We start from the raw sequence: 27,220 nt of genomic DNA on the forward strand, positions 1-27,220 counted from the left end.
GGGTTTTACTAGCTGCATTTAAAAAAAGACCAGGGCATTCTAGGAGTGCCAGCCTGGCTTATTTTGTGGAACGTTAGTCTTGGGGTTGTAAGTTAGAGCCGCATGTTGGAGGCAGATTACTTAAAAATAAAATCTTAAGAAACAGGGGGTAGGGGTCGGTGCGCAGGACATTCCAGCCCAAGGGAACAGTATGTATTTGAGGCAGAAAAGCCTTAAAGAGAATGGTGTATTCTGGGAAATGCAAACCCAAAGTTGATGGAGTTGGGGAGGGGAAAATAGAACTATCAAATCTTTGAGGTAGTTGAGTACTGTTGGCAAGAGGGGTTGGGGAGGCACTGTGGCTAACTAAAGGTTAAAGATTCCGGAGCTGACTACCTGAGTTGGAATCGTGGCTCCACTGGTGGCCAGATTTGCGACCTTGGGAGTCTCTGTGCTTCACTTTCCCCCATCTGTGAAAATAGGCTAATAGTGGGATTCACCTTATAGAACTGTTGTAGAGATTGAATGAGGATTCATGTAAAGCAGTTATCAGAATGCCTGGCACAGAATGAGTACTCAATAACTTGTCACTGTTGTAATTTTTCTTTATTTTCTTTGGTGTGTTTGCACAATAAAACTGTATGCCTTTTTTCCCGTAAGTGGGCTTTTTCATTGTTAAGAAGTTTTCTCCTTTAAATGTCTGTCTTTAGAATCTCCTGAAGTAACTAAATTATTTAAAACCTTGGAACTCTTTTTAAGGTGTTAAAGAAATAGTGTGATATAATAAAAAAAAATATTCGTTCTTTATCCCAGGTTCTTGCTGTACTGCTCCTAACACTCTTGCAATCTCCAGAATGATGAATGTCTTTTGTATGCTGATAAGATGACTGGTGGCTGGGGGATCCTAGTAGCTTCTGGATGGAGCTGGTCACTAGAAAGACCATGTGATTAGAGTATTAGAACTTTCAGCCCCACTTAACAAGCTCCAGGAAAGAGGGTGTGGGCTGCAGACTGAGCTCTGTAAAAGCTCTTAACCACTGAAATTCAGGGACCTTTGGGTTGGGAGAGGGCATGGAAGCGCCTTCCACCAGACCTTGCCCTGTGCATCTCTTCCATTTGGCTGTTCTGAGTTGTATCCTCCATAATAAACCAATAATAGTAAGTAAAGCACTTCTCTGAGTTCCTCGAGTCATTTTAGTGAGTTTTAGTGAGACATGAATTAGGAATCCTCTGAATTTATAGCTAGTTGGTTGGAAGTATCAGTGACAACTTGGGGTTTTTGACTGGCATCTCAAGTGGATACAATCTTGTTGGCCCGAGCCCTTAACTTGTGTAATCTGACATTAATTCCAGGTCGATAGTGTAAGAATGGAATTGTAGGACATCCAACTTGTATTGGAGAGTTGGAGAAGTGGTGTTGGAAGATACCGTGCATTTTGTGTCAGAATTGTTGTGCATAAAAGTAGTTCAAATAGGGTGCCTGGGTGGCTCAGCTGGTTAAGCGTCTGCCTTTGGCTCAGGTCAGAATCCTGGGGTCCTGGAATTGCACCTGATGTGGGAAAAAAAAATCCCTGCTCAGCAGGGAACCTACTTCTCCCTCTCCCTCTGCCACTCCCCCTGTTTGTGCTCTCTTGCTGTCTTTCTCTGTCAAATAAATAAAATATTTAAAAAAAAAAAGTTAGTCTTATAATTAATATCCATTATCCAGTACTACCACGTTTGTAGAGTTTCCCTGTTAAAAACAATAAAAGTTAAAAAAAAAACACAATAAAAATCAGTAGCATACTTGGTTTGCCTTACTTGAAGATTTGAAGTGGGAGGAGCTGAGTTAAGTAATATGATGAGAATCTAGTCAGTCATCAGGGAATATGTAAAAGAGTGCATGTCCTGTATTAGGCAACTTGGGACATAATGAAGGTATTAAGATGTTACTTCAGTCTTCAAAGAGCTTAGAGTTTAGTTGGGAAGCCAAAACTGACTTCCATAAACAGTTTGGGAAGAATTAAGTTCTAAATGGAATTAAAAGCTCTGTGTGATTAAGGTAGAGAAGGCTTGTTTAGAAAGGGGGACTTGGGGACACCTGGGTGGCTTAGTCGGTTAAGCATCTGCCCTTGCCTTAGGTCATGATCCCAGGGTCCTGGGATCAAGCCCCAAATGAGGATCTCTCCTCAGCAGGGAGTCGTCTTCTCCCTGTGCCTTCTCCTCCCTGCTCATGCTCTCTGTCTCTCAACTCTCTGTAAGATAAATGAATAAAATCTTTAAAAAAAAAAAAAAAAGGAAGGGGGACGTGAACTAGATCTTAAAGATTTAAGGTAGAAAATAACAGATGTCCTGGGTGCATAAAGGTCTACATAAAAAGGCATAAGCTCAGAAAGATAGGAGACAGGTGGTATGGTTTTTTTTTTTTTAACATTTTATTTTATTTATTTATTTGTCAGAGAGAGAGAGAGAGAGAGAGAGCAAGAGAGCACATAAGCAGGAGGAGCGGCAGGCAGAGGGAGAAGCAAGCTCTCAGTTGAGCAAGGAGCCTGATGAGGTACTCGATCCCAGAGGTGTCCCAAGAGAGTTGAATGTTAAGGAGCTTTACTACTGGATTGACCAGATAGTTTAAATGAAATGAGAGAGGTGAACCTGAGGTTCTATTTCAGGAAGGCTGTGGAGGTACAAAGGTTGGTTGGGCAATAGGACAAAAAAATTGAAGCATAAACCTTGGGGCTAAGAATCTCGGATTTGTAACTTTGGAAAAAGCCATATTGTTCCTTAATCCATCCATATAACCCTAATAACTAAACTGATATGTTTTACAGTGGATTATAAAATGCTCATGTGCTTTAATATGCTGACTTCATAATAGGGTAATTAGAAAGTGGTGAAAATTGGATTCATGGATGTAGAGAGTAGGCAAGATTTAAAGGTTCCAAGGTATGGGTTTTATTTTCCAGATTGTTTCTCTTAGCACATGAAAAGATTGTGCTGTGGACATCATTTTAAGGCGTATTTCTTTTGTCAGTCACTTTAAATTCTGGAATAAATTCATTTAAATACCATTTCTGATATTGCCGGAAGTATAGATTTAATATTTTGAATGAGCAGTGAAGGAAGTTAAAAAGAAAAAATAAGGCGTATGAATATCTAAGTCAGAGGCAGGTGTTAAGTCATAGACCCTATATCAGAATTTCAGTAGAAATGTGTTTTAAAGCATGAAACTTATGTGGAACTACTAGTCTTGCCATTTGAAAGAGTTAATTAATTAATTAATTAATTAATTAGGGAGAGGGTGTTAGTGGGGAGAGGGGCAGAGGGAAAGGGAGATGGAAAGAATCTCAAGCAGACTCTGTGCTGAGCTTGGAGCCCAGTATGGGGCTCCATCTCACAATCCTGAGATCATGACCTGAGCCAAACCAAGAGTCACATGTTTAACCTACTGAGCCACCAGGCGCCCCTTGCATTTTAAATTGATACCATAATCTGAGTTTTTGGTTCATAATTGCCAGTTGTGTGGAGGCAGTTTTCAGATAAGCATCAGGCAAGTTTATTGGGACTGTACTTGGTTTTAATAATTCTTCCCTCCCACTTCCCTCACCAGTGACCTGATATGAGAATTGTATCAAAATTTTATCCTTGTTTTAGCTGCAACTATTTTGAAAGCTGATATAACAATAGGTAGACTGTTCATGTGTGAAAAAGTGATTAAAAAGCACTTTCAAATATTAAGTGTTTGTGTTATAAAAATTAGTAAATATTCCTTCCTACTTTTATTAATTTTTATTATTACTGCCTTGTCATTATAACAGTATGGAGGCTTAGGTATGCTAGTAAATTATAAATTTTGAGAATTGTTTTCTGATGTGAGCATTTTGTTATAGGCCTGCTGATTAACTGTTACGTTCTATGCTTCATATATAAAGTAATTCTGATATTTAAATCCTGCTTCCAAAATATTATTCCCCTGAAACAAAATATTTGTAGTGTTTGGTAGCTGAATGTTGGGGCTAGAGAAAAACTCTTCCAAGTTTTTAAGTTGAGTTACTTTTAAAAAAGACTTGCTAGAAGAGGGTCGTCTTTCTTTTTTCTGGAATCAATGTCATAGCTCCAGTTTTATGGCTATATAATACTCTGATAGTAGCCAGTTAATTCTATTGTCCAACTCATTTAAACTGCCAGCTGTCTTTTGCTTTTGAATTTTAAGTTTTCTGGTTGTGTGCAGAGTTGAGCTGGTTAAATCTGATTTATGCAAGACCCTAAGCACTGTAATGTTTATGTATGTTTTACATTGTTACTTATATTCTCCATATTCTGTTGCTGTCACATGCAAGCTTGCATTAATTCAGACTTTGTGGTTTTTATCTGTTGGCTATTTAATTTTTTTATTTTATTAATGATTTTTAAAAAATACTTTATATTTAAGTAATCTATGCCCAACATAGGACTTGAACTCACAGCCCCAAGACCAAGAGTTGCATGCTCCACTGACTGAGCCAGACAGGAGCCGCTCTGTTGACTATTTTACTTTATTTTTACTTTTTTAAAATTTTATTTATGTATTTGAGAGAGAGAGGGTAAGTGAGAAAGAGACAAGACGGGATGGCAGGGAGAGCAAGAGGAGCAGACTCCTGGCTGGGCAGGGAACCCGATGGGATTATGACCTGAGCCAAAGGCAGCCGCTTAACTGACTGAGCCACCCAGGCACCCCTAAAATACAGATATGTTTTGGATAAATTCTAGCTTTTGTTGTTATACTAAGTCAGAATTATTAAGTGAAGATTTATGCTTTTCTTCATGTAATTTTACTGATTGCCACAATTCTCACCAATTTATCCCTTTTCTTAATATTTTGAAAATTGATCATGTTTATCACAAAACTTAGTCCTTCACTGTATATTATTATGGTTTAGCTCTTTAATTACTGTTATTATTTAGTAAGCATATTGTCTCCTTGAAGATAAGTATAACAGCCTGTGCTGCCTTGTAGCCCTACAATATAGGTGCAGTGCCTAATATTTAGGAGATAGTTAAAAAACTTACTGACAACACAGTGCCTTTCTCCAAAGGAATTATAGAAGTAATAACTTAAGAAATTTGTCTTTTTTTTTTTTTTTAAGCTTCTTAGAGTATGGAATCTCTTTATGACCTTGGGGTAAGGAAGGACATAAAGAATTCACAAAAAGTGCACATTGGAGTAAAAGATTGGTAAATTCAAATATGTTAAAATTATTTTTTTCATTAAAATGAAAAAAGTGAAGAAGAAAAACAACTAGAGGAAGATACTTGTAAAACATACAACTTGTGAAGGATTAGTGTCCAGAATATAGAAAGGATTTGTTCAAATTAATAAAAAATACAACCCAAGGGGAAAAATTGGCTAAAAGATGCAAAAAAGAATTTCACAGAAGAAGAAGGAAGAATGGCCAATAAACTAATACCAGATGTTCAACATAACTGGGAAACTGTAAACTTACACTTTCAGTAGCATTTATGCTCATTTAAAAAATTGAATAGAGGCACCTGGGTGGCTCAGTCAATAAAGTAACTGACTCTCAATTTTGGCTCAGGTCATGATCTCAGGGTTGTGAGACAGAGCCCCGAGTCGGGCTCTGTGTGCTGGGCATAGGGCCTGCTTAAGATTCTCTCTCTCCCTTTGCCCCTGCACACCCCCTGCTCACGTGGGCTCTCTCTCTCTCTCTCAAAAAAAAAAAAAAAGTTGAATAATATTGAGTGCCTGGCTGGCGCAGTCAGTAGGGCAAGAGACTCTTGATCTCACAGTCTTGAGTTGGAGCTCTGTGCTGTGTGTAGAGATAACTGAAAAAAAATAAACATTAAAAAGTTGGTTAATATCAAGTGTAGATGATACAGTAGAGCAATAGGAACTCACATGCTTTTTTTTTTTTTTTTTTTTTTTTAAATGAGTTACAGGGACGCCTGGGTGGCTCAGTTGGTTAAGCAGCTGCCTTCGGCTCAGGTCATGATTCTAGCGTCCGGGGATCGAGTCCCGCATCGGGCTCCTTGCTCGGCAGGGAGCCTGCTTCTCCCTCTGCCTCTGCCTGCCATTCTGTCTGCCTGCGCTCGATCTCTCTCCCTCTCTCTCTGACAAATAAATAAAATCTTTAAAAAAAAATAAAAAAATAAAAAAAAATAAAATGAGTTACAGTGGTTGATTTTTGAATATTAAACCAACTTTACATTCCTGGAATAAACTCCACTTGATTACACTGTATTTTTTTTTTAAAGATTTTATTTATTTATTTGACAGAGAGATCACAAGTAGGCAGAACAGCAGGCCAAGAGAGAGGGGGAAGCAGGCTCCCTGCTGAGCAGAGAGCCCGATGCAGGACTCAATCCTAGGACCCTGGGATCATGACCTGAGCTGAAGGCAGAGGCTTAACCCACTGAGCCACCCAGGCGCCCCTACACTGTTTTTTTTTGTTTGTTTTTTTTTTTTTATGCACTGCTAGATTTGATTTGTTTATATTTTGCCAAGGATTTTTGCATATGTGTTTATGAAGGATTAAGTGGTTTTTTTTTTTTTTTAAGGATTTTATTTATTTACTTGACAGACAGAGATCACAAGTAGGCAGAGAGGCAGGCAGAGAGAGAGGGGGAAGCAGGCTCCCCACTGGACAGAGAGCCCGATGCGGGGCTCGATCCCAGGACCCTGAGATCATGACCTGAGCTGAAGGCAGAGGCTTAACCCACTGAGCCACCCAGGCGCCCCATGAAGGATTAAGTTTTAAATACTTGGTAGAATTCACTAATGAAGCCACTTAGGTCTGTTTGCATTTTATTTATTTTTGTGTGGAAAGTTTTAAACTATCAGTTCAGTTTCTTTGATAGCTACAGGACTTTTCAAGGTACTTATTTCTTCTAGAGTTAAGTTTACTAGTTTGTATCAAGGAATTTGCTTGTTTCATCTAAGTTTTTGGGTTTATTGACATAAAATTATTCATAACATTACCTTATTTTTTAAAATAGATTTTTAAAAAAGATTTTTTATTTGAGAAAGAGAGAGAGAAAACATGAGCAGGGGGAAGGGCAGAGGGAGAGGGGGAGAGGGAATCCCTAAATACACTCCCCGTTGAGCACAGAGCCTGGTGTGGGGCTTGATCCTGGGACCCTGACATATGACCTGGACTGAAGGCATCCAGGCACCCCTATTATGTGCTTCTTTCTGCCTGTTTTGGGTTTAATTTCCTCTTCTGTTTTCTTTCTTTCTTTCTTTCTCTCTCTTTTTTTAAGATTTTATTTATTTGAGAGAGAGAATGAACAAGAGAAAGCATGGGGGGGAGGGAAGGAGATGGAGAAACAGACTCCTCTGCTGAGCAGGGTTCAATCCCAGGACTCTTGGGATCATGACCCGAGCCAAAGGCAGACACTTAATTGACTGAGCCACCCAGACATCCTCCTCATCTGTTTTCCACTTCCTTAAATTGGAAGCTTAGATCATTGATTTAGGACCTCTCTTCTCCTTCTTCTTCTTTTTTTTCTAAGATTTTATTTATTTATTTAAGTACTCTTTGCACCAAACATGGGGGTTGAATCCACAACCTCAAGATCAGAGGTCACATGCTCCATCAACTAAGCCAGCCGGGTACCCCAACACCTCTCTCTTTTTTTTTTTTTTTAAGATTTTATTTATTTATTTGACAGGCAGAGATCACAGAGAAGCAGGGAGAGAGAGAGGAGGAAGCAGGCTCCCTGCCTAGCAGAGAGCCCGATGTGGGGCTCGATCCCAGGACCCCGACCTGAGCTAAAGGCAGAGGCTTTAACCCACTGAGCCACCCAGGTGCCCCAGGACCTCTCTTTTTTAATGAAAGCATGTAATGCTCTAATATAACCATTTTGATAAACAAGTTGACATTGTTAATATGCTAAACTGTGTATACCTAAGGACATAGCAGTTCTTCACCTAAGTGTATACTCTAGAAAAACATTTTTATATCTGCATCAGGAGACATGTTCAAGCAGTTTTTAGTAGTACTTTCCATAATGCCAAAAAACTGCAAGTAATCTAAATGTCCCTCAACAGGAATATATAAATAAATACTTCTGTAAATTTATACCATGGAATACAGTACAGGAATGAACAGCTGTGAGTATCAATGCAGATGAATCTCCCAAATGTTGAATGAAAAAAGCAAGTTGCAAAGGAGTACTTCAGTTATGATGCCAGTTAATATAAAACTTAGAAATCATGATACTTATTCATATATGTGTGTTACTTCATGCATAGTAATAGAATAATAAAGTATTTCTCTGAGAGGGAAGCAGAGAGTGAATACAAAAATAGCTAAATTTTACATAATATATGCTGGAAAGTGTTTTGAATATTTTACAAATCTATATTTATTTAATTCTCATAATTAAATGAATACCTGCTATGAAGCAGGCAGTATTATTATTCTCATTTATGAATAAAGGAGCTTATAAATGAGTGAAGAAAATCTTAGCTACTCTAGATCACTCTGCTAGTAAGAGGTAAATCTTGTAATCAAACTGAGGCAGTCTGGCTCCAAAGTCTGTACTCTTAACCATTAAGCCATACTACTTGCCCTTATGAAGCCATACTACTTGCCCTTATGATGGGGGTAGGGGTCTTCCCAGACTGGCTGCTGGGTACTTAGAAGCTTATTTTAATACTCTTTAGTTCTTATTTCTATGTTTCAGTTTATTTTTTTTTTTTAAGATTTTCTGTATTTATTTGACAGAGAGAGACAGTGAGAGAGGGAATACAAGCAGGGAAAGTGGGAGAGGAAGAAGCAGGCTTCCTGTGGAGCAGGGAGCCCGATGTGGGGCTAATGGGGCTCGATCCCAGGATGCTGGGATCATGACCTGAGCCGAAGGCAGATGCTTAACTACTGAGCCACCCAGGCGCCCCCCTGTTTATTTTTGTGTGTATGATACTTCATTAAAATTTTAAAAGAAAAATAACAGGTCAAACAAACTGAAAATGAATGTAAGAACATAATCCCCTAAACTATATCCCAAATGGAAGTTTAGGTAGTCAGTATTATTAATTTTTTCTAACATATGTCCTAGATACTAATAGATCTTAAAATATTAAAAAATCAGATAGATGATGTGTTATTAATGTTTTGTATCTCAACATGGGTGGTAGTTTTACCTGTGTGTTCACGCAGTGGTGATTCACAAAGCTATACACCTTTGATTAGTTCACTACTTTGTGGGCATTCCATGCTTCAATAAACTCTTTATAATAAAACGTGTCAGTTAAGATTTTTTAAATTCCAGAGATTTCCTATTGCAGGTACATTTTATGTGTCTTTTTTGGGATGATCATAAGGGGATTTTAAGATGAGTTATAAAGTAAAAGGACTTATTTTTGAGATTCTGCTTCATTGAAAAGTCTATAAAAAGGGTGAGATATATTGTCAGGTAACAAAACAAATAAGGTATAGCACAATATATACAATAATCTACCTTTTATGCAAAAGAGGGAAAATAATTTGTATTTGTTATTTATTTATACATGAAGAAATCAGGAAGGTTATATAAAGAGTTAGTAACCTGGTTATCTGGGAGTGGGTAGAGTAGAAACTGGGTCACTATGATATAAGGATACAGAAAGGCCTTTTTCGTGCTTCCTGAACCTTGAAACTATACCTCCTATTCTAAATAAACATTAACTTATTAATTTAAAAAGAAAATGTATTCAGCATAGCGCCTTTAGGTAGATTCAGGTTTATGTCCTTTTGAGACTCATATTTATTTATTTGTTGGCTATAGAATATTTCCATTTTCAGGAGACTTGGTCTTGTATCTCTTGAAATAGAGAAATTTGGGGAATATTATACCATCAATAAGGGGTTATGTTCAAAGAGGACTTTTTCAGTTAAATTTCTAAAATCTTTTCAGAGTTCCTCCTTTTCCAATGTTACTTGAATTCTTTTCTATCTTCTGCCTTTTTTGGATGTTGTACATCTATAGCAGAACTTTTTTCTTTCTTTCTTTTAAATTATTTATTTACATAGTAATCTCTGTATCCAACATGGGGCTTGAACTCTTGACCCTGAGATCAACAGTCCCATGCTCTTCCAACTGAAACTACCAGCTGCCTGGCAGATCTTTTCTCATAATGATAAAGCTTTTTGTTAATAATAAGACCTTATATTTAAACAGTTTTGTAATTTAAAAAAGTACTTTTGTACTGTGACTTTGAGCTATCTGACATCATTTAATTTAAAGCAAAATATAGGAAAAGTTAGTGTTTAAATGGCCAAAGTCTCCCTTTTTTTTTTAAAGCTTCACTTATTAAGACACATTTTACAAGCATGATAAAAATTACTGTTTAAATCAAAATCCCCAGAAGTTGAAATAGAGATTAAGAGTATAAATCTATACCATTTTAAGGAAATGTTTAAAGTTACTCCCTTAAAATCTGGTGTAGAATTAAATTGAAAGAAAAAAGTTACTTAATTTTTTTTAGGGACATTGAAAGAAAATATATGAAATACGAAACCTCAGCTACATATTAGAATCATCTGGAGCTTTTAAAAGACACTGATGCTTGGCCCAGTCCCCCAGAGATTATGATTTAATACTTATAAATTATTCATATTTTTAAAAATCTGTAAATTGTTAATGTCTATGAAGATCATGTTGGCTGCATGACTCTGCTATTTTGATGTAGTATTGAGAAGCAAAAATACATTAACTTAATCATATACTTCAGTATTATGTGGAATAAGGTGACAGTTTTTGTCATTGGCATTTATTTTCCTTTTCAGACTGCTGATAACAGCAAAAGCCCCTACTTAAAAAAAAGAAAGAAAAAAGAAACCATATGCAAAAGATTCTGTGTGACTTTTGGTTAATGATGTTTATAAATTGCCTATATAATGTTATTGTGAAGTTTACATGTAAAATGAGTGTATAACTCATTTGAATTTCTGTTACATAGTTCTAGATTCTTTAAAATAAAAATAGTACCAATGTTTAGGAAAATCACAAAGATTGAGACTCTGTAGTATCAGTTGTTTTGGAGATTTTATTTATTTATTTGAGAGAGAGAGAGAAAAAAAAAATGTGATCAGGGGAGGGGCAGAGGGAGAAGCAGACTCCCGCTGAGCAGGGAGCTGGACACTGGGGCTTGATGTCAATACTTGGGGTCATGACCTGAGCCGAAGGCAGAAGTTTAACTGACTGAGCCACCCAGGTGCCTCTCTGTAGTATCAACTTAATGTTAAAATTTCTATTCCTATCACTATGGGGTTTTCTTGTTTGTTTGTTTTTGTTTTTTTGAGAAAGAGACAGAGCAGAGGAGGGGCAGAGGGAGAGAGAGAGACTCTCAAGTTGACTCCATCCACCCTGAGCGTGGAGCCCTAAATCTCAAGACCGGGAGATCATGACATGAGCTGAAACCAAGAGTCAGATGCTTAACCCAGGTGCCTCTGTATGTGGTTTTTAATACATGTGCTCCAGTATAGAATAAAATGCTAACTATATTTAGCAAACATAAGTGTTTAGTTGATTTTGGGGAATTTGAAGTATATATCAACCTAAATCAAATTTACAACTCAAATATATTATAATAAATTTAGGATTATACCAATTGAAATTATGCCATTTTTTCCTGATATCCTGGGGGAATAAGTCAATTTAGAAAATAGGATTTTCTGGGGCGCCTGGGTGGCTCAGTGGGTTAAAGCCTCTGCCTTCGGCTCAGGTCATGATCCCAGGGTCCTGGGATTGAGCCCCACATCGGGCTCTCTGCTCGGCGGGTAGCCTGCTTCCTCCTCTCTCTCTGCCTGCCTCTCTGTCTACTTGTGATCTCTATCTGTCAAATAAATAAATAAAATCTTAAAAAAAAAAAAAAAAGAAAAGAAAATAGGATTTTCTGATGAGTTGAAAGAGTAGAACTTTTACCACCAAATCATTTTTGGATGGAAATTTTTCTAAAGTGATTAAACATTCCCCTGTCACCTTAAATAAACAACCCCGAGATCATGACCTGAGCTGAAACCAAGAGTCAGATGCTTAACTGAGCCACCCAGGTGCCCCAAATCATGAAGGATTTTAATGTCATACTGCTTTTTACTTTAGAACTGGTGTTGAGGAGTTCCAAATGATTTTTTTAAAAGAATCACCATGGTTAGATCTTTTGTTTTAGAGGACCAGTATCCGTGATAACGTGGAAGACATTGGAACTGTACCTAGAGTGAAGGAGACCTGGTAGAGTGATTTAGTAGAAACAACAGTTGGAAACAGACTGGAATGCAAAAAAAAAAAAAATAATATGCATGGAGGGAGACAGATTGGGAGTCATCAACTGAAGTAGTCAAGGCTGTAGGAAATATACTCCCCGGGAGGTATGTACATTTCTAGAACAGGAGAGTCTAGAAAAGAACCCTGGGGATGATCAACATTTGAACAGCTGGTAGAGGAAAAAGAAAACAGAGTTGGAAGAACAGCCAGAGAAGTAGGGAGATCAGGAAAGACTGGATTTGTGAGGAACAAGGCAGGGGAGAGTTTTTTTTGTTTGTTTGTTTGTGTTTTTTTTTTTTTTTAAGATTTTATTTATTTATTTGACAGAGAGAGATCACAAGCAGGCAGAGAGGCAGGCAGAGAGAGAGGAGGAAGCAGGCTCCCTGCTGAGCAGAGAGACCGATATGGGGCTCGATCCCAGGACCCTGAGATCATGACCTGAGCCGAAGGCAGCGGCTTAACCCACTGAGCCACCCAGGCGCCCCCAGGGGAGAGTTTTTGAGAAGATTATTGTTAACAGCACTCAAATGTTACTTTATAAGAAGTCAAAGTAGTCAAAATTGGGCTATTCACCAGAATAGTGAGTATGGAAGCTTACTAGAAATGGGTAAAGGGCTGTAAATTTGTGAGCGTTACGGCTCTGAAAGTGCTTGAATAAGTGGATGCAGAGGGTAGTAAGAGCATTTCTAGAAGTATATGTATACTTCTGTGATGATAATTTTTTTCCCTGCAGTTTTAGTTGTTGCTAATTCCATGGAGACTATGTTGGTTTCCTACTTGGGTGGGGCAGGTGATGTGGTATAAGAAAAGCCTTATAGGTTAGGCATTCCCTATCCAGATGATTTTTCAATAGACTTAAATGTAAGTTGAGATCTTATCGAGTTAAATAGAATTTGTGCAAAAGGAACATGAATCACAGATGTCAAAAATGTATCAGAATGTTAAATGTTATAATTCCACACATTAGAAATTCAGTAGCATAGATGATATTCTCTACTTTTTTGATATTCTGAATTTTTAAAGCTAGGAATTTATCTTTCCATTTCTCTTGGTACAAAAAAAGTCTTTTTCTGCAAAGTGTGTGTGTGTGTGTGTAGCTGGATATATATCCAGCTCTTACTGTGTCCAAAGTATATAAATGAGAGACTCTTTGAGGACTGCTTAATCTGGGGATGATTGATAGTTACTTTATATTTGGCCAAAATTAAATTTTTAGCATAAAACCAAAAAAAAAATTTTTTTAGCATAAAACCTATAATATTTAACAAAAGGGTTAAATGTTTTTGTATCTACCCTGATGAACACTTAACTATTAAAGAACAGTTATAGGAACTTATAAACCAAGATTTTAAAAAATGGAACACTGGGGACGCCTGGGTGGCTCAGTTGATTAAGCCGCTGCCTTCAGCTCAGGTCATGATCCCAGAGTCCTGGGATCGAGTCCCACATCGGGCTCCTTGCTCAGCAGCGAGCCTGCTTCTCTCGCTGCCTCTGCCTTCCACTCTGCCTGCTTGTGTGTACTCTCTCTCTGACAAATAAATAAATAAAATCTTAAAAAAAAAGTCTGTTTAAAAAAATAAAAATAAAAAATGGAACATTGATGAAATTTGGATATTTTTGCTGTGAGATATATATTTTAGGAATTTTCAAATTCTATTACCTAATTTTATGTTGCTTTGGTCAGTTCTTTTTTCTTTTTTTAATTATTTATTTATTTAGAGAGAGTGCACATGTGCAGAGAAAGGGGCAGAGGGAGAGGGAGAGAATCTGAAGCAGACTCCCCACTGAGTGTGGAGTCTGACGTGGGGCTTGATCTTATAAACCTAAGATCATGACCTGAGCCAAAACCAAGAGTTGTACACTCAACTGGCTGAGCCACCCAGATGCCCCTGGTCACTTATTTTCTATTCATATAATTTTATAATAGTTTTTAAATTTTGCATTCTTGTTTTTGTGGTATGTGCTGAATATGTGACTTTTATTTTTTAGTTTTTGAGAGAGAGAGAGCTAGTGTGACATGCGTGTGTGGGAGAGAGAGAAGGAGAGAGAGAGAGAAAGAACTTTTATTTTTTTAATTTTTTTTGAGAGAGAGGGAGACCAGGGAGGGCAAGGAGGGGCAAAGAGAGAGAGAGAGGGAATCTTAAGCAGGCTCCATGCCCAGTGTGAAAATCATGACGTGAGCTGAAATCAAGAGTTGATTGTTTAACCAACAGAGCTACCCAGGTGTCCCAATATGTAACTAAAAACGTAGTTTTAACATTCAGTAAAAATGAAGATATCAAGCAATTATTAATTAAACATGTAAGACTAATAATTGCTCTGAATTTATGCTATATAAAATGAGATCATGTATGTGGAAATGTTTTTATAAACTAGGTAGTTAGAAATTAAGTAGCTAATTTTGAATACAGGAGAAATATTTAAAATTCACTCTAAATTTAATAGAAAAACATAATTAAGTTACTCTGGAGCAGAGGGGTCAAATGAAATATTTTCAGTTTCAGAGAGTTTTATCCATGAATGTAAAGATTATAAAGATGTACTAAGATATATTTTAATACATTTTATAAGAGTTCTAGGGTGGAAAAAATTATTTTGAGTGGGGAGATAGGAAAAACGACTTTGGAAGAATGGCTTTTTTTGTGAGTTTTGGGCCAGTGCAAGTATATAGCAGCAGTCTTACTTTAAAAAAAAAAAAAAATTACCATTTTATTTAGCATGTGTTGCAGTTCTAAACCTTAGTACTCTTTTACTTGCACAATGTTTTCTCTTGTAGAGTATGTATGTCAAAATCCAGAATCTGCACTGTCACTTCCTTGTTGTAAACTTGGCTCTGCTAGTAAGATAAAATTTCTCAGTGTCTTGAAAAACAGTTTGAGAGCGAAATAAAAGTCAAGGTATGACTGATTTCCCAAGTTATGGCTATTTAAAATTTCATTTCAATATTTTCAAAGAACCATGAAATGAACTCCTGTATCAATAGGAAACTCCAAAAACTGCTTAAGTTTTTTGGCATAGCATTTAAATTTACTCAGATTAAGTACCCCCAAATTGTAATTTTAGTTGGTAATGGAGCTATCTCATACTTGAACCAATTTTCATTCTTTATTAAACTTGAGAGTTGAAACTCTATAGAGACATTTCATCTCAAATTTTGCTTGATACTTTAGATTGTAAATAAAAGTACTTAATTGAGGTAAATCCAAAGTAGTATTCAAATGTAAGAAGTATAACAGGACTTTTTAGTGGATTATCTTTTTGTGTGTTCAGAGGGAATTGTTTGAACATGAACTACAGCTTTAATTGCACATCTGTTGCCTGCAGGTATCTTGTTTTAAAAAGAAAAGCAAAGTAAACTAGTGACATTTGTAATTTTAACCGTGGAGTACTTTAAGAAACGAAGTTTGTTATAATTGTATTAAATATTTAAATGCAACTTGCTAGTGATATTTTTATACAAAATACTTTTTGTGGGTATTGATTTTAGTATTTATTTGACAAACCTAGAAACTTGCTATAAGACATTAATGCTTTACAATAGAATGTGGCTTATTTTATTCTCCATGTAAACTTGTAAGTAAAATAGCTGAATTGGTCGTTGTTAGAAATTGTCCTCATCTCTTAGGACTTTATTGTTGTAGTTTTTTTCTTGTCTATTATCTTGAATTCTTTTAAGGTGGGGAGCTTTGTCTTCTCTGCTCAATGATCTAGGTTTAGCTAGTATTGAATAGGTTTTAACAGTTAGGGTTTATATTTTTTTCTTAGATCTTGTAGATACTGATTTTTTTGTGTTTGATTTTACTTAAATCGTATCTTTTGTCTTTAGAGGGTTTTATTTTCTGTATCATGTGTTTCTTTAACTTGACTGTGATGAATTCTAAGTGTCTTTTTTTTTTTTTACCATTTAAATAGTTAATTCTTTAGAAGTCTATGGAGCCATGTATATTTTCCATCATACTGATGATGTAAAAAATAAAGGAAATTTATGACTGTTTAAACATTTAACAATGACAAAAACCAAACATTTAACAACAACAACCAAGTTATATAGACTTCTATCTGCCTCCATTATGATACTTAATGAGAAATTCTTTCCTTCCCTGAAACTCTAGTTTTACATCTCATATATCTCTGGCTTTTCATCCATTACAATTCCATTTCTAGATGTGTAGAATTCCCTAATCTAGATGTGAATTCCTAAAACAATATGCATAGTATTCTACAGATTTCAAAGTCCTGTTGATTCATTCAGCCATCATTATTGAGAACTTCCTATGTGCTGAGCACTATTCTAAACAAAATAAAGGCCCTGTCTCCATGGAACAGACATTCTAGCATGCAGATACCATCATCCATCTTTCATTATAAACTCAGTTTATTTAAGACAAATGGGAGTGCATGTGGCTTATTGACAGGGAATTCAATATAGTTCAGTTCATCTTGTCCTGTAAATTTGCTGTGTGAGAGCAATGTTATCATATGGCCCCAGAGTATTCTGGTTTAATTTGAATTTTGTCTTCAACTACTAGTGCTCTGCATTTGGTGAAATCTGTACATATATCCTTTAATTTTATAAATTTATATCATATATGTATCTTCTTGACCTCCTCTGTACTACCAGGTAAACCTTATTATTTTTTTTTAAGATTTTATTTATTTATTTATTTGACAGATCACAAGTAGGCAGAGAGGCAGGCAGAGAGAGAGGGGGAAGCAGGCTCCCTGCGGAGCTGAGAGCCCGATGCGGGGCTCGATCCTGGGACCCTGAGATCATGACCTGAGCCGAAAGGCAGAGGCTTTAATCCACTGAGCCACCCAGGCGCCCCAACCTTATTATTTTTGAAAGTCATCAGGGAATTGCTTAGATGAGTCATTGAATGATTTTGTTTTGGTGGTTATTTTTTTGTTTTGTTTTATTTTCTTTCTACTCTGAAACTCACTTTTCCATTTTCCTCAGTGTGATTTTTTTATTTTTATTTTTATTATTTTTATTTTTATTTATTTATTTTTAAAGATTTTATTTATTTATTTGAGAGAGAGGCAGTGAGAGAGAGCATGAGCGAGGAGAAGGTCAGAGGGAGAAGCAGACTCCCCATGGAGCTGGGAGCCCGATGCGGGACTCGATCCTGGGACCCCGGGATCACGACCCGAGCCGAAGGCAGTCGTCCAACCAACTGAGCCACCCAGGCGTCCCAACTCAGTGTGATTTTTTTAAAAAAGATTTATTTATTTGAGAGAGAGTGGGAGGGGCAAAGGGAGAGGGAAAGAGAATCTCAATGCTAAGTGTGGATCCCGACTCAAGGCTCGATCTCAGGACCCTGAGATACGACCTGAGCCAAAACTAAGAGTCAGACACTTAATGATTGTGCCACCCAGGCACCTCCCTCAATTTTATTTTTAATAGAACTTTTATAACTTTTGTTTGCATGACTTTGTACTTTTCTAGTTCTTATTTTTTTATAGTTTTTATATTTCTATCTTTATTTCTGTTGTCTGTGGTTTCCATACAGATTTTGTCTTTATTCTTTCAATTTCCCTACCAATTCTCTCAAAATTCAAATATTTATAGTCTTAAAAGTCCACTTCTAAGAACTTAATTTCAAAATTTATTTATCATGAATTCTGTAACCATATTTTTAATTTTAATTTTTTAAAGTGTACACTTTAGTGGTTTATAGTGTATAGCTGTTACCACTATTTATTTCCAGAACATTTTTGTTGCCCTCCAAAGAAACTCTGTACCCATTTAGCAATCACTCTTCATTTCCTCCTCTCCCAGCCAATGGCAACCATTAATCTACTTTCTGCCTCTATGAATTTGCCTATCTGGGACATACTTCACGTAAATGGAATCATATAATGTGGACTTGTGTATCTGGCTTCTTTCAGCATAGTGTTTTCAGGGTTCATCCATGTCGTAGTATGTATCCATACTCTGTACCTTTTGTGTCAAATAATATTCCATTGTAGGGACATACCACATTTCATTTATCACATTTACTACATACTCAGTTGATGGACATTTGGGTTGTTCCTATTTTTTGGTTATTATGAGTAATACCACTGTGAACTTTTATGTACAAGGTTTTGTGTGGACATATGTTTTTAGTTCTCTTGGTTATATATCTAGGAATAGAATTGCTGGGTCATATTGTAACTCCAATATTTAATGTTTTAAGAAATCACCAAACTGTTTTCCAAAGCAGCTGCACTGTTTTACATTTCCATCAGCAGTGTATGAAGGTTCAGTTTCTCTACTTGGTCAACAATTTTTATGGTCTTTTTTATTATAGCCATCTAGTGTGAATTGATAGCTCACTGTGATTTTGATTTGCATATCCCTAATACTAATGATGTTGTGCACATCTTTTCATGTATTACTTTTTTTTTTTTTTTTTGGAGAAATGTTCATATCCTTTCCCACTTAAAAAATTAGGTTATTTACCTTTTTATTGCTGAGTTGTATATTCTAGATATAATTCCCTTATTAGTTGAGCGATTTGCAAATATTTTTCCCATTCTATAGATTGTTTAGCCGGTGCCCTTTTTTGTTATTACAGTAAAATATATATTACATAAAATTTACTATTTTTTTTTTTAGCATTTTAAGTGTACAATTCAGAATTCAGTGGAATTAAATACATTCACGATGTTGTGCAACCATCACCTTTATTCATTTCCAGAATTTTTCCGTCATCCCAAATAGAAACTCTGTACCTATTAAATAATATCTCCCCTTCTTCATCTCTCCCAGCCCCTGATAATTGCTGTTTCTACTTTATAGCTCTATGAACTTTGCCTATTCTAGGTGCCTCATGTAAGTGGAATGATGTAATATTTGTTCTCACGGTGTCTTTTATAGCACAGAAGTTTTTAATTTTGATGAAGTTCAACTTAACTTATTTTTATATTTGGAGTAATTTTTAATCTTAAAATTCTTAAAATTCTTCATTTATATTGTCATTTGTGCTTTTGATGTCATATCTAAGATGCTATTGCCTAATCCAAGGTCATGATTATTTTAATCATTTTTAAGTACTCTCTTACTTGGCTCTTTTATCCATAGTCAGAACATCAGTAAAACAACTGATCATAAAACCTGATTAGTTGAATCAGGTTTTATGAGAAGGGTTTATTAAATAGTCTCTTTTAAAATTTTTAGATCAGGGGCTCCTGGGTGGCTCACTTGGTTAAGTGTTTAATTCTTGATCTCAGCTCAGGTCTTGATCTCAGCATCATGAATTCAAGCCCCATGTTGGGCTCCACGCTGGGCATGGAGCCTACTTTAAAATAGAATAGAATATGGGGCACCTGGATGGCTCAGTGGGTTAAGCCTCTGCCTTCGGTTCGGGTCATGGTCTCAGGGTCCTGGGATCGAGCCCCGTGTTGGGCTCTCTGCTTGGCAGGGAGCCTGCTTCCCCGTCTCTCTGCCTGCTTCTCTGCCTGCTTGTGATCTCGCTCTCTCTGTGTCAAATAAATAAATAAATAATCTTTAAAAAAATAGAATACAATAGAATAGAATAAAATGTCTAGATAAGGATAGTGGGTTTCAGATTTTAGCATCTCCTGGGATGCTTACCTAGAACTACAGGTTTCTCAGAGGGTTTTTGTACATTTGTAGTAAACTTCTAGGATACTTCATTATGTTGAAAAAGAGTAGAATTAAAATAGGCCAGCATAGTAATTAAGAGTTTGGGTCCTGGAACCTGACTACCTGGGTGTGAATCCTGGCTGTCACTTTCTAGCTGCATGATCTTGGGCAAGTCACTTGTTCTCTCTGGACATTCATTCCCTCCCTTACTGGGCCTCTTGCTCTCTCTTGCTTTTGCAAGGATTAAACAAGCAAATATCTGCAAAGGGCTTAGTGAATTTGGCAATAGTGTTAACCACGTACATGTTAGATATTGTCATACCCTTTAAACTTCAGTAGTGTCATTTCTAGGGACTTAATCTAAGAACATTATCAGAGATGTTGCATAAAGATGTAGGTGTAACAGTTTCATCACAGAAATTAATTGCAGGAATTTACCATATATAGTCTAAATTAATGAAATTTATGAAATGTCATTTGGTATTTAGTCATATTTTCAAAAAATATTTAATGCCATGAAAAATAATGATGTAAGTGAAAAAGTCAGTTACATATACAACTGTATATAAAGTATATCTCTAAACTTCTTTGAAAATATGAGCCAGGGAGGCAGAGTATTGGTCTTACATTGTATATAAAGAAATATGTTAAACTGTTGTAGTGGTTATTTTTGGAACTTGGGAGGAGTGAATTTAATTTTCCTCCATCCTTTATTGAACTCTCCTACCTTCAACATAAGTACTTTATATTCAGAAGAACAAATTATTTTTTAAAAAGACCAAATATAGGAGAAAGCCCATTGTAAAATGGGAAAAATGACAGAAATAGGAAAAGCCCAGTGTGAAATAGGAAAGCATAATGTAAATAGGAAACCTGAGTCCTCGTACTAGTATTGCTATTAAATAGTTTCAAGCCTTGGGGCACCTGGCTGGCTCAGTTGGTAGAGCATGTGACTCTTGATTTGGGGTTGTGAGTTCGAGCCACACTTTGGGTAGGCAGATGACTTTAAAAAAAAAAAAAAGCTTTGAGCCTTGGAATGAATTTTCTCTCTTCCTTGGGGGACACAATTTCCTCATCTGCAAAATGAGGAGTTGGGTTAAAATTAAAAAGGGAGTGTGCAGAGTGGTTAAAAGCTGGGAGGTGAGAGAGGAGAGTTAGGGACTACAGTTGAGATCACTGTGTGGTCTCATGTCCTGCTTCTTCTTCCTGTTCATTTGGTGACTTCTGGCCAGTAATTTAACCTCTCTGTGCCTCACATTTCTTGTTTATAAAGTGGGAGTAATAGTAATATCTCATGGGGGATTGTGAGAATTAATTAATAATACATGTAAAAGACTTAATAATATAGAGTCTGAGACACAGTAAGGACTCAATAAATGTTAACTGTTTTTACTGGTATATAAGATTCTTTCTAATGCATTCATTTATTTCCAATAATATTGTTAGTCAAGTGAGTGATTCTTAAATTTGTCTATCATTTGGAGATTTTGCTAATTTTTTATTTAGATATTTTTGAGATGGTGGAGACTATTGATTTGTGAAATTGAATATTTTAAAGTCCCTGTTCCCTTACCCCCAGCTTTGCTTAATTGCCTTGTGTCTTATTACAGGAAGCTTCTTTGGGGCCCTAAGTTATCTCATCATTGAGAGTATTTTGTAGACCTTTTCAGCAGTAAAAATCTCATTTGGTTTTACAGAGTTTTTTCTAACTCTTTTTGTTCTGAAGCTAATGTATGTAGCTTAATGTATTTGTAATTAAGTTATATAGGCTGTTAAGTTGTACCTATGTTTCTTCAACTGGTGTTTCAATTTTAAACTTAGGAAATGGTATAAAGCCCAAGGGAATGTTATAGTCCAGTTGACTAGTCCATTCTAGGAAAAGCTAACATTACAACATAAAGTTAGCTGGAAATTGTTAGAGTATGACCTATAGTGTGACTGGATTGATGCATAGATGTTACTTAATTTAATCCCAGAAAAAGAATGTATCCAAATGCTTTAAGAGATAAATCCAAGTATGTAAAAATCACTTTCAGAGTCAGCAACCATGTTAATTCATTTTGAAACTCTGAACAGACTACAGAAATAGATGACTTTCATAATATTATATCATTTTCTTTCACTGACTATATAAGATACTTAATTAAGTCTTGAGTTGAATTGTGACTCAGCTAGTCCATTGCTTTGGAAATTTTTGTCTGTGAGCAAGTCACTTTATGGTACCTCAGTTTATAATGGCAGTCATGATGAAGATGATCACATTTTTTCCGTACTGGGGATAAGAATGAAAGTTGTATTTTGATACATTTTTTCTTGGATCTTTAGAAACTCTCCCCTTCTCTGCAGGGTTGTAGCTATGGTAGACAGTCCACTTATAGAAGTCATTATTTCAGTGTTAGAGAACAAATTAGTTGAGTAATATTGCCAAGAAGCGAAAGGCAAGAGTTTGACTTCCACAGTTAAGGGATATCGTTTGTTACTTAAAACAGGTATTAGAGGATATTTTCCTCTAATTATAATAACTTTTATTTATAAAACATACCTAGCTAATTCCCATAGCAGGAGAAAAGTGCTGTGTCTTGATAGACAAAATCAGCTCAAGACAGCTTTGTGACTCACTAACGGAAGAGGGGAGAGTTCTTTTTGCCTTAGGGATTGGATTTTATTTTAAGATGAGTTCTTTGTCTAAGCCCAGATATGAGACAGTTCCCACCCTACATGTCAAGTATCTTATTCTGTCTTCCCTGAGATTTAATTGAATCCCTTCAAATTCCTCACGTGTATACTTTTATAACTTCTGCTGCTTGGTTCTTATTATTACATAGTATTTATATTTCTCCCTCCATATTTCTCTTCCTGAGTGCAAGAACTTGTGAACTTTTCCTTTAAACATTTTGAGCTATGTTTTTGTGTTTGTTGATTTGTTTCAGTTAAAAAAAAATCCATTTTTTTCATATAGAAGGGACTGGTAACATCTGTGGGACATAGGAAAGAAGTTGTACTTTTCACTGCATCACTGGACCTTTGGAACCATTACATTTCCCCCCAAAATTTTAATCCTAATTTTATCGCATGGTATATTCATAAAATTTTTGTTTGTTTTATGGGGTTTATTTCTTTAAAGTTGAGACCACAAATTTCTTAAAGTTAGACCATGAATGTTCCAATGAAGGCATAATGATATTTTTATAGTCTTCCTTTACAGTCTTCCTTTAAATGATCCCCTTAAACTTGATTCACTGATTTGCACCATAAACCTTTTTTTTTTTTTTTTTTAGATTTTTATTTACGTATTTGAGAGAGAGAGATAGAGAGCAAGCATGAGCAGGGCAGGGAGAAGCAGATGGAGAGGGAGAGGCAGATTCCCTGCTGATCAGGGAGTCCGATGTGGGACTCGATCCCAGGACCCTGGGATCATGACCTGAGCCAAAGGCAGATGCTTAACCAACTGAGCTACCCAGGCACCCCTTGCACCATAAACTTTAAAAGGTGGATTATTGGGGCACCTGGGTGGCTCAGTCACTTAAGCATCAGACTCTTGGTTTTGGCTCAGATCATGATCTCAGGGTTGTGGGATTGAGCCCCAAGTCAGGCTCCACACTCAGTGTGGTGTCTGCTTGAGAATCTCTCTCTCCCTTTCTGTTTGACCCTCCCCAGCTTGTGTGCTTGTGTGTGCATTCTCTCTCTCTCTCTCTCTCACAAATAAAAAATAAATTAATAAATATTTAAAAGGTGGATTGTTGCTGTAAGTATGATGTTTTGATTCTTTTAAAGTTTGTTCATAATCAACTGTTGCAAACTAGACTGTATTTTCAATTTCTTTACCCACCTCAACATCAGTTTCCTTTAATTCTTCTACACTGACAGTATTGGTGTCTACTATTCTATCTTTGAGAAGCGTAATGAGGTCACTCTTCTTGAATTTCTTCTTGTGTATGATAACTGACTCCAGGATCACTCATACTGTGTCCTTTGATATTGGTGAGTCTGCAGCTCCGTCAGCATGTCCCCCTTTACAGATCTATAATAAGCAGCTGCAATCTTTGTTGCTTCCTGGACACATAAAACATACATTCCATCTGCTCTTAGCCCAGGAATAAAATTGTCTCTCTTGTAGTAGTCAGTGCTGGCTGCTGCTCTCTCAGCAGATGCTCCCATTCCATAGCAGTTATTCTTACGGATGAAAATAAACAGTGATTTCCACAAACTGCCATATCGTAATTTTCAAATATAAAGTCAAGTAGAACTCCTCTTTCCCATTGTGTTTATAGACTAGACCAATACCAGCACCCAGGGAACCAGATCTCTGACGATGCCATTGCCCCAGGAGCAGTTCTTAGTGTATATGTGCATCGATCCTTCTTTTTCTTCAGTACAACCTTCTCTTTGTACTATAAACTGTACAGATTTCTGGGACAGAAGGTCCACAAGTAAAGTTGAAGCAGTGAGCCCAGTAAAAGTGAGATGAGATGGTCCATGATATTTATCCAATCTCAAGTTCCCCACCTTCCTAACATTTCACAAGTGACAAAAACCAGGAATAATGTTCTGTTAATGCTCTTGGTGAATAGTCTGTATCATCCTATATTATCTGACTCCCTCTTCCCTGCTGAACACTGAACACCTGTGATAGGGACCTCTTTTAACCCATGAAGATCACATTTCTTGATTTCAAATGTAGCATCATTTTCAAAGTAACAGGATATGCCACTTGTAAGCACTGCTAGCTGTGACTGGCAGGAAATGGTGAGTATCTTCCTCTTGAGTGCAGGCTGTGGTGGTAGCTGTTGGTGATGATGTCCTTCTCTATTCTGGACCATAGGCCCACAAAAAATTTTTTAAGGGTATATAATATTTGTGAATGGGCTGTAACTTTCTTAACCATTCTTCCACTGGTGAATAACTATGTAACTACATAGTTTCCATTTTTTGAAAGTATTATAATTTTTGCTTTGCTGAATATCTTTTACACTTAGATCTTTATTCATCTTTCTTCTTTAGACTGAATTTTTAGAAGTAAATCACAAGGCAGATTTTAAGGGGCTCCTTGGTGGCTAGTTGGCTAAGCATCTGCCTTCGGCTTGGGTCATGATTCTGGGGCCCAGGGATTGAGCCCCGTGTCGCTTCTCCCTCTCCCTCTGCCCCTCCCCCTGCTCATGTGCTTGCTCTCTCTCTCCCTCTCTTTCTCTCAAATAAATAAATGAAATCTTAAAAAAAAAAAAAGAAAGAAAGAAAGGCACATTTTAAGAGCTCCCTTGATATACTTTGCCAAACTATTTTCCAGACAGGTTGTGCCAATTAATACTCCCATGATCAACTTGTTGAAATGTTTCTCTTATGTCACTCTTGGAGGCACCGAATATTTATTAAGATACTTCCTGTTATTTTTATCAGTAACAGATTGAATCCCTTAAATTTTTATATTTCAGGGTTATTGAATATGTGTATATGTATATTTATTCTTCTTATCCTTCCTTTGTTCATTGGCTTTTCAAAAACAGTCTTATTAAAGTATGGTTTACACTCCATAAAATTCTGCCATTTTAAATGTAAGTTAAGTCTACCTTAAGTTAAAGATTTTTAGTAAATCTGTAGTTTTGCAACCATCACCATAATCTAGCTGTGAAACATTTTCATCACCTAAAAATTTCTCTTTGGCCTATTTGCTTTCAGTCTTTGGTCCTACACCCAGCTTTAGGCAACCACTGATATGCTTTCTATCTCTGTAAATTTGCATATTCTAGAAATATCAAATAAACAAAATCATATGCAGTCCTTTGTGCATGGCTTCTTTCACTTAGCATTGTGTTTTTGAGCTACATCTGTGTTGTAGAATATATTAGTAGTTCATTTTATTTTTATTGCTGGTACATCTTATATATTCAGTAATTGATAGGCATTTGGTTTGTTTCCAACTTTTGGTTATTATAAACAGTGCTACTAGGAACATTTGTATAGGTTTCTGTGTCTTTCACTTTTCTTGGGTAGTGCCCTAAGAACCCATTAAATTTCACATCATTACTCTGCCACAGAAAATTTTTTTTGATAGTAGCACTAGATTTGAGAAGAAACACAGTTACATGATATTAAGGAATTAAAGTGGAATGATTGGCATAGGTAAGTGAAAAGTTCAAGACCTGTAGTATGACTATGTAATAATGGAAACCACTTCAGGATTTTTTGGTAGATGAGCAACTACCAGAACCTAAAGCCAAGTGAAGGCAAATAAAATCAATGGGCATCTAAATAAACATTGAAAACTTTGGTTCCATGAAAAATGAGAAAAATGGAAATGGAGCATCATTTACATTCATTATGAGAGAAAAATGAGAATATGTCACACATAAAATGCCCTTTTTAATATAAAAGAAGGCCATCAAGACTATTGTAGATAAACAGACCAACAAAACAAGCAGTTCTTTCAGTCAAGATAAATATACTTAGCAAATAAACATTCGTTCTTGCTAGTGATCACAGAAATAAATATTTTACAAATAGATTATATTGTTAGCAAAATTGATAGTGCTAGAAAGGGTATGGTAGTGATGCTGCTTTGTATGTTGATCTAGTTCACATGCAAAGCACCGTGGCAAGCCTGTCTGTCTCTATCTTTGGAATATTAGGATTCTGAGGTAATTTTCATTTTAGCTTCCTTGAATGTAATTAAAAGTTTTTAATAGTAAATTACTAAGAGAGGGAATAAATCAAAAGATAAAAAAACAGCTGTGGAGTTCCCCATGTGCTGAAGTTGAGTCCGGTTGTGCTTTCCTCTCCACTCGGTGTCTGTGACTCATTCCAACTCTGGAGGCACTAACCCAATGCAGCTTTTTTTCTTTCTGGCCCAGAGAGCGCATGTTTGCTGTATCTGAATCCTGCTTTTACAGCTTTGGCTAAATCCTGGATCCAGTTGTTCTTTAATCCAATGACTCACACCTTGGGAGTTCTCCACCGCACTCCAAGAGAAAAATGCTATAAACTTTACCGTTAATAGTAAATCTGTCACGTTCTTTCTGCATTTTACCGATTTTGCTTTAGGCACTCATATGCAAATGTACTTCTGTTGATTTTTTTTTTTTTTTTTTTTTTTTAGTTCCTGTGGAGTTCTTCTGTATGGGTGGGACCAAACACTTGTGTCACTCCCAGTTAGTACACTATAGTATCCAACAATAAGTGATTACTTATCCAACAATAAGTGATTTTTTAGTTTGACAAATCGTCTCCCTAAAAGTGATAAAATCAAGAAATGGAAATTGCTCCTTGCTCTATTTATTTTCCCCCTGCGTCTTTTAAGTTACTTTTTTTTTCTTCCAACATCAAAAATTCTTTCCATTTCTGATGTTTTTATTGCAGTGATAATATTTTTCCCTAATTACTAACATTATAGGTTTCCCATCATCTGTGCTTATACTTTTCCATGTTATATAAAGTTAT

At 36.2% G+C, this 27,220-nt stretch overlaps 1 protein-coding gene and 1 pseudogene across 8 annotated transcripts in view; one reads left to right on the plus strand and one right to left on the minus strand.

Annotated features, from left to right (window-relative positions):
• The window catches only part of LOC111143859 (sarcolemma associated protein), a 141,576-nt gene that overhangs the window by 10,989 nt on the left and 103,367 nt on the right, over nt 1–27,220 (plus strand). The window lies entirely within an intron of this gene.
• LOC111143903 lies at nt 23,520–26,805 on the minus strand (annotated as a pseudogene).

Source organism: Enhydra lutris, unplaced genomic scaffold (assembly GCF_002288905.1).
Source record: "Enhydra lutris kenyoni isolate GAN:26980312 unplaced genomic scaffold, ASM228890v2 scaffoldscaffold10, whole genome shotgun sequence".
Taxonomy (NCBI): Eukaryota; Metazoa; Chordata; class Mammalia; order Carnivora; family Mustelidae; genus Enhydra; species Enhydra lutris.